Genomic DNA, 8,834 nt, shown 5'->3' with positions numbered 1-8,834 from the left:
TTTGGCCGCGTGCCGTCGGGATGGAGGGAGCGCCGGGCAGCGCGGCGCCGGCCCCACGGCTGCGCCAGGGCACGAGTTGGGCATCAGCAGGACAAAGTTCCTGCAAGAGCCACCCCGGGAAGGAGCTCGCGGGACAGACCCCCCCCAGACCCGCTGCCTCCCGACGTTTGCTCCGTGGAGAGGAGCAAACGCCCCATCCCGCCTCCCCCAGGATTTCTCCAGCTGCATCCGCGGAGCGGGAAAAAGCCCTGGAAGCAGCACCCGGGGGTGCGACCGCGGCCCCCGCGCCCGGCTCGTCCCCGTCCCGCTCCTACCCGCGCGGAGCCTCGCGGCACGGCGGCCGAAGAGCCACGCGGGGCCGTGCGGGCCGCCCGGCGGGCTCCTCTTGCGGTGCGCGTTGCCCATGGCGCCCGCGGCGCTGCCGGCCGCTACATGGCCGGGCCGGGGGGCTCCGGCGCTCCCGGCTCCGCGGGCTCCGGCGCTCCCGGCTCCCGCAGGCCGCCGCTGCCGGAGCCAATGGCACAGGCAGCGAGAGGAGGGGCCTCCCGGGAGCATCCCGCGGCACCCTCCCCGCTCCGGCGCGGATACGTGTGTCCGGGGGGATGCCGGCCCCAGGTTTTCCGGCCGCGGGGGCTGCAGCGGGCGCAGCCGGGACGCGCTGCAGCACCCGAGGCACTGCGATCACCCCCTCCATGGTCAGGGCACATCCCGGGTCCCCCAGTCCAGCTCCACGGGGCTTCCCCCTTGTCCCAAAGGTGCTCCCGGCAGCAGGAAGCGGGTGCAGAGCAGCCGGGTGCAGCCCTTGCACAAATCCCCGTCGAGACACCCCGCGCACGGACGCAGCCCCGCGCGCTCCCCCGTTTCGGCAGCCCCTTTTCCCGGCGCATCCCACTCGGCGCACGGAAGGAAACAGCAAAGGAAAGCGTTGAGCTCGCGCGAGGGCAGCTCGAGCCCCGGCTCTGCACGGACAAGCCCGGGGCCTGCGGCGCCGCCGCGCGCGCTCGTCCCGGCCGGCGGCTCCCGCTCCCCTCCGCATCGCGGTGGGGAAGCCGAGCGCAGCGAGGGGGCCCCCCTGCTGCCTTCCCCTTCCCTCCGTGATTCATCGGCCGCTCACGTAAATAGGAAGGACCGAGTGGTAAAGGAGCAGGACACCAGGGAGGGGACGGAAAAAAACAGGCAACGGCAGTTCCCTCCTGCCCTCCCTGGGTAACCCGCGCTTGGCCTTCGGTCCCTTCCTTGGCAGGGGGGTCTGGCCCCTTGGGGACCCCCCGTCCGGGCATCCTGTGGAGAGGCCACCCCATCCTTGCCTCTGGAGCGGGGGTTCATGACGCTGCTCCCCAAAAACAGGGAGTGTGGAAGGTGCCCGTGCTCCCGGGAGAGCAGCTCTATTTATTTATTCATTGCAAAGGCTCCCACAGCAGCAGGGCACCAGGAGGGCCAGGGAAGCTGATAACAAGATACAGATCTCGTCCTCGCGCCGTGACGGCTCCCGACACATCCGATCCCCCGCAGCTCCCGAGCGGCGCGGACGCCTCCGCGTTCCCCCCCGGGAAGGAGCCGCCAGGTCTCCTCCAAGCCTGGCCCCGTGCGGACGCGGAGCTGCCCGGGCGAGGAAGGAATTCAGCCCTTGCTCCCTTCCCGGGGCAGCGCGGCGAGGCCATGGGAACAAAATCCCCGCTGGAGATCCCCAATCATTAACAGAAATGCATAACCAGGAGGCTTGGAACCATTTCCTGCCCGAGCCGGCAGCACCGCGCTGCTCCGAGGCCGCTACCGAGCGCCCCGGGAGCCGCTCCAGCCCCAGGCTCCGGTTAAGGGATTCACGGGAGGCACCGGGAGCCGCCAGGGCTCCCGCTCGGGGCCTTTCCGCTCAGTCCCCGCTCTTCCCGCGGCTTCTGTTCCCACCCGTGCCGGAGCCAAAGTCAATGATGATATTGTCTTATGAAATCAAACCTTCCTGCTCAAGAGAAATATGACTCCGGCGAAATAGTTTTATCGGCTCTTATGGAAGATGATTTGCCAGAGCAGCTCGGCGCTGGCTCCAGGTGGAATAGCTGCGGTTGCAGACACACCTCGCTTTGTTCAGCCGAGCGGCTCCGCCGGCCGCCGGATTCCTGCTGCTCACATTTTCTGGAGCGTCGCTCTCTGCCTTTCTGCGCATTAACAAATTCATTACCACGTTCAGGGATACAACCCCGGGAGCACGGGGGGCAACGCACAGGAATGTCTGCGCGTCCCCGCGGCCTCCTTCGTCCCCGCAGAGCCGAGAAGCTGGGGACTAAAATACAAACGTCGTGTTTACACCCCATATGGCAGCAGAAGATAGAGGAGATCAAGGCTCCGAGATCTCACATCTCGGTTGTTATCAGAGAATCACAGAATTCTGTGATTCTACGATTTCACATCTCGGTTGTTATCAGAGCTGCACTTCCCGCCCGGACACGCAGCGGCATCGCTGCGGCCCAGCCCCGGAGCACCGCGAGTCCTGCCATGTCACCGGCACGCCGATCCATGGCATCCAAGTCCTCCCTCCATCCCAGTCCTCAGCAAGCGCTCCCTAATGTTATAACAACACATTTCGAGCTGTATTTTTAACATTCCGGTGACCCCAGCGCACAGGGAAGTCTGTTGCTGCTGCTGGAATAAGCCGGCACAGGGGAAAAAATGCAGTCCTAATTTAAAATTTTTGGAACATCAACTCCTTTACTTCATTAGAGGATTAAGGACAATGTTGTGAAACCTGCAGAAAACAATAGCCAGAACCGGCCTCAAACCACAGGCACCTGCTGACACTCGGCACCGTCCGCCCTGCTGGGACAAGGCCCCGGGCCTGCACATCGCGTCCCCGGAGCCCCTCGATCCGGGTGGGTTACAGGGATCGCGCTGGAAGGAACGGAAAAGCCTGCGGCACTCGCTCCCAGCTGCAGAACCCCACAGACTCCGATTGGATTTTTTTTCTCCCAGGAAAAGCGGCCTCGCTTTGCAGCCCTGCGTGGGCTGCGCGATCGCAGCCACCCGGCAAGGACCTGGATTTGGCGCTCGGAGCCCGCGGCTCCTCCCGGCGCTGCTCCCTGCTCCATGCGCGGGGGCGGCCCGGCGAGGTGACTTGTTTTCCACGGATCGGGTGCCAGCGCAGATTGGAGCGATGGCTTCTCCTGCCCCCGGGAACGGAGGCGAGGAGGGCGCCTGGGCAGGGGACACGTGACAGCGAGGACGGAGCGGTCGCGCGGGGACACATAGGGACACAGGGATGCCCGAGTGTCGCTGGGATGAGGAAAACAGGGCAGCATTGACCCCTTGCAGGAGACAGGTCTCGATGGCACCGTCACGGGGGCTGTTCGTGCTGCAGCAAAAACTTCATGGGGCCTTTGCTCGAGCCCGGAAACCAGGGGAGCATCCGGGCAGGAACCAGACTGGACTTTGTCCCGTTTCTCCGGACTTTCAGCTGGGAAAGGAGCCGTGACGGGCACGGAGCCACCCCTGCGCAGCGCGGGGGCCTGAGCTTTGCCCCCAGCAGCATTCCTGCTCCTTCCCTGCGACCGCCCCTGCGCCTGGAGCTGCCAGATCCAACAAGGAAACGCTCCAGTTTGCACGAAGCAGCTCAGAGCCCCTGACAGCCAAGTCAGGAGAAGCTACCGCGGGGCCCATCCCGATGCCTGGATCCCTCTCCGGCCCCAGGGAACGTGCCTGCGGCTATCACGGGAGAAAGGCCAGCGCAGCTCCTGCAACCGGAGCTTAATCCCCCCCTTTCCCCATCCCGCAGTTTCCAGCCTCTATCTGGACAAATTCCCAGGCCGCAGGCAGCCCGGCCGTCACCGCAGCCTCGGGGCAGGCCGGGCCTCGCGTCACCCGCTGCAGCGGCCGCACCAGCCCGCTCTTCCCAGCACCGTCACTCTTTCCACTTCCGCAACGTGACCCGCGCCGGAGCGCACGGAGCCCGGCCGACCTCCCGGCCCCGCGGTCCGGGAAGGACGTGGGAAGGCAGAGCCAAGGTCACCCCGCCGCCCGCGGCCCCGCGTCCTTGTTTTGCAGCCTGCTGCTTAATCCCCGGGATCGCGCCGCTTTTGCGGCCCCGAGGAAATTCCCAGCCCAGCGGCCGGGCGGGAGACGGTTAAGCAGGGTGCGGCCCTGGGTGCTCCGTGCGGAGAGCAGGATTTCATCAGGCACGAGCGCTGCAGGGCCGCGCTGCTGCCCGGCTCCGAGCGGCCGCCGCGGCGCGGAGCATCCGAGGGGCCAGGGATGCTCCAAGGCGGCCACAAGGAAGCCGGAAGGCGGAGGGTCCCGCACCCCCCACACGCACACGCGTCCCCCTTAGCACTGCCCACCGCGGCCGGGCACGTGATGCGGGGACGGCGGCAGCGCGCGGCCCCTCCGCCCCGCGCTCGGAGCGGCTTTCCCGGCCTCCGAGGTGCCTCTGGATTCGGGGACATGGGTGTTTCCACGCCGCAAAGAGGATTTGTGCGCTCTTCGGCACGGGTCTCAGCGCAGGGCCCATCGCGGTGGCGTCTGGGCGTTTAGCACCAGGAGGGAGGCCCAGCCCGGCAGCACATGAGGAAGCTCCCGAGCCAAAGCGGAGCCTCTTTCCGAGCCCCTCTGGCCTCCTGCCCGCTCCTTCCTTATCACGGATCTCCGGGCGCTCCTCGCACCACGAGCGCCTGCGTGCGGGATCGGGACTAGGATTGCAGCGCAGGGCAATCCAGGGAGAAGGTTCACGGCACCTGGGTCGGTGCTGCTGAACCAGCCTCTCCCTTGGGAGAGGCAAGGAGGTGACGGCTCCTTGGGACGTGTCCTGCGGGAAAGGCCACCACGGTGTCCCCAGTGGTGCCAGGATGCTGCCGAGCACCCCTGATCACCCCCAGGGACTTTAGCCCTGCCAGGCCACCTAGTACAGAAGACGATGGCGGGGGGAAGACGAGCGTGAGGGCTGTCACCCCCCAACAGGGGATTTCTGCCCACCTTAAGGGCAGCCCAGGTGACGAGAAGGATCGTCCCCGTCCAGCTCCGCTGCAGGAGCGGAGCCAGGAGGCTGCCCGGGGGCGTCTCCCTGCGGATGTCCCCAGGGGACAGGGTCAGCACCCCAAGGAGTTGGCCCAGGGCAGGGGCCACATCTTGGTCAGGAAGGGCCACACCTGGCGCAGGGCAAACACCCTCCCGCGGAGGAGGAGGAGGAGGAGGCGGCGGTGGCAGCGCGTGGCAGCGCTCCAGGTTTCCCTCAGCCCCAGTGACCTTCTGACTCAGCGCAGAGCAAACCTACCCAGTGAACCAGCAACATCCCTCGGGGCAGGGACGAGATTGCACCGGGAGCCGCCGTTCCCTCCGGAGGGAACCGGATCCGGCCTGCTGCCACGGCCAGCACCGCACCTGCCAGGACCACCAGCACAGCCCCTTGGCCACCGCAGTCACCACCATGACCACTGTCACAGCCACCTTCTGTTGCCATCACGGTTGTGGTCACCACTTCATCCCTCTGCAGCCACTTAAGGTGCCACTACGGCTACCACGGTGGCCTCTGCCACGGCCAACATCAGGACCACCAGCTCAGCCCCAACCTGGCCACCACCACGAATACCAGCTTGTCCCCTGCACGGCCACCGCCAGGGCCACTAGCTGTCCCTTCCTTGGCAAGCAGCTTGCCTGCTACTACGGCCACCCCCTCCACTCCTCCTTGGCCACCACGTTGGTCCTCCTTGACCACAGCAGCCGCCACCGTGACCACCACCGCGGGCAGCACCCCGGCCCCGGGGGTGCCACGTCAGCCGCCCGCCCGCGCCGCTCACCTCGCTCCTTCTTGCCGCGGGCGCCGGGGGTCTCCGCGGGGCCGTCGGTGCCCGGCGGGGGGCTGTCCTTGCGGCGCCGCCGCCGCCCGCGCAGCCAGCTGAGCGCGCGGCGCAACGAGCCCGCGCGGCCCTTCTTGCGGAGCGGGGCCGGGGCGGCGGGAGCAGCCCCCGCGCCGCCGCCGCCCGCCTCGGCGCCCGCCGCAGGTGCAGCCGACATGGCCGCGGCGGGAGCGGGCAGCGCGGGGCGCCGCTGCCCATAGGGCCGGGCCCGCCCGGCTGCCGCTGCCCGGTTCCGTTCGGCCCGGCCCGGCCCGGCCCAGCCCGGCTGCGCTCGGCTCGGCTCGACCCGGCCCGGCGGCCCCGCTCCGCGCGCGCCGCCCGCGAAACTTTCGGCGGGGCGGGGCGGAGCCTGCGGGAGCTCCGCGCGCGCCACGCCCTGGGACACGCCCCCGGGACACGCCCATCTCCGGGACACGCCCCGCGTCTTGGACACGCCCCTCTCGTTGGACACGCCCCCCTCTGGCCACGCCTCCGGGCCACGCCCCCCGCGCAGGTGTCGCGGGGACCCCCTCGAGGCTGCGGGAGGTCCTGGCCGGGGGGACGCGGCGGGGCCGCCGCTTCTGCCGGTCCTTAGGGCAGGGACAGCGAGGGGACCCCCCGCGAGGCTGCTGGGGGACACGGGGACCCCCGAAATCCGAGAAGGAGGAAGGAGGAGCGGGAGGAGGAGGAGGAAGCACGTTCGGCCGGGCTCGTGGCGCCGCTGCGATCCCTCGGGGATCGGCCGCACTTAGCGCGCAGAGGCTCCCCATGAGCCTGGCGGCGTTCCCGGAGAGCCTGACAGCTTCGGGAAATGACGGGAAGGGCGCAAGGAGCAGCCAAGCCACCTGCCCAGCCCGCAGGAAATGCACCCCAAATTCCATGGAAAACCACCTCCCCTCGCAGCCTTTGCCTGCGCTCAGACATGTCTACGATGCCCTTTCTCCCTTCTCTGCCCCATTCCAAGCACAGCCTCGTTACTCATTAAGCCCTCGTTAATCATTAACCCCTGCTGACGGCCTGGACAAGGTCCGTGCTGCACTGGAGGGCGCCCGTCGCGCCCAGCGGCGCCAGGGCCCCAGTAGAGGCCCGTGGGACGTGGAGGTCGGTGCAGGGCCTCCAAGCAGGGCTGGAGGCTGTTCAGCTGCTGGCGAGACGGAGCTGCGTGTTTGCACGCGCATGCACACGCGCACCCATGCATGCACGTGCGTGCGCCCATGTATGCACACGGATGCAAGCGTGCACCCCCATGCACATGAGCACATGCATGCATGCACCCCCATGCATGCACGTGCGTGCGCCCATGTATGCACACGGATGCAAGCGTGCACCCCCATGCACATGAGCGCATGCATGCATGCACCCCCATGCATGCACATGCGTGCGCCCATGTATGCACACGGATGCAAGCGTGCACCCCCATGCACATGAGCGCATGCATGCACACAACCATGCATGCACACAACCATGCATGCACATGCATGCACACGTGCACCCATCCACGCACACCCGTGCAGACGGAGCTGCAGGAGCGCCAGGCCCAGCACGAGCAGCTGTTTAACGCCCTTATCTGGGCTCCGCGCCGAGCGCGCTGCCTCCTTGGCCCCTTCGCTGCCGCACGGCCCGGCCGTCCCTGGCCACAGATACGTGGGAGCCGCCGGTGCCACCAAGGTCCCTGCGGCCTGCAGAGCGCTCCCTGCGAGCTTCAGCCTCCTCCTCCTCCTCCTCTCCCAGCCCCGGCGCAGGTGACCCGGAGGTGCAGCCGAACTGCCGGCCAACATCCCGGCTCCGCACAGGGCTGGGGGGCTCACGGGGCGGGATGCAGCCGGGGGGACGGGAGCGGCGGCGCTGGCCGAGCGCGGCGGGCGGGCAGGTGCCCCCGGGCACGTTCTGCTCTCCGCCGAGCGGTTATTTTTAGCAGCTCTCCGGGTCCAGCCCCGGCGCGGAGCGATTGGAGATGCTGGGATTTTTGCTGTTGTTTTGCACAGCCGGAACACTTCGTCTTGCCCAAACAGCCCCGGCCTTTGGCTCTCCCGCTCTGGCAGCGCCGCCGATAAGCGCCCGGTGCTGCCGTTTGCCGGGAGGCCGCGGCGCGGGACCGGCGTCGGAGCCCAGCGGACACCCGAGCCGGCTGCATCCTGGCCACATGTCCCAAAGCACCGGGGCTATCCGCTTACCGAGGGGAACAGCTGAGCCCCGCGGGCGGGATGGGCCCGGAGCCGCCGGCACCCGGCCCTCGTGACCCTCCGCTTCGGCCCCTTGGCACTTGCAGATAGGGATTTATATTTATAGGCGCAACTCGGCCAAATTAAGGGCATTCCTCCCCTGCTGAGTCAAAGGGCCCGCGCGGATGGAGGCGCTGGGTGGGGAAGCGGGGAGAGATGAGTTGGAGGAGAGGGAGGCAGCGGGAGCTGGAAAATGCAGCGGGGTTGGCATAGGGAAAAAGGGAAGGGGCTGCGTGGGCCGCCCGGGGCGGGCACGGGCGGACGTGGTGTCGCAAGCTGGTTTCGGGGCACGTAAGCGGGCGACTTCCTGCGCGGCGACTTCCTGGGGCGCCGGCGGGCGCGGGCGGCGGGGGCCAGGGCAGGTAGGACGCGCCGGGCTCCCCGGGGCGCTCGCGGCGTCGCGGGGCGCTCACTGCAGGACGCGGCCTCGCCGCGATCCCGCGGCGTTTCCCCGTCGTGCCCGTGGGCAAACCCAGCGCGTGCCCCAGGGGAGGCTGCGTGGGGGAGTCTGGAGCTCCTCGTGGCCTTCGGATCCCCGCGGAGCTGGGATCCATCTCCGGAGGGAAGGGGCGGGCTGGAGGCTGCACAAAGGGAAACCTCCCCCTTGCACGGAGCGCGGCGGAGGATGCTCTGCGGGGCGGCAGCCCCTGCGGCTGCCCGTGCCAGGGCGCGCGCGGCCTTCCCCGCCCTCCTCCTCCTCCTCCTCCTCCTCCTCCTCGTCGCCGGGGAGGGCGGCCGCCTGGCGCCGTGTCCGCTCGCCCGGGGGGGCCGTTCCCAGCGGCCGTTATTAATATCG

The sequence above is a fragment of the Tinamus guttatus genome, unplaced genomic scaffold, assembly GCF_059628265.1.
Source record: "Tinamus guttatus ecotype Peru unplaced genomic scaffold, ASM5962826v1 Tinamus_guttatus_pri_ptg000397l, whole genome shotgun sequence".
Classification (NCBI taxonomy): Eukaryota; Metazoa; Chordata; class Aves; order Tinamiformes; family Tinamidae; genus Tinamus; species Tinamus guttatus.
Note: the sequence above shows the minus strand (reverse complement) of the source record.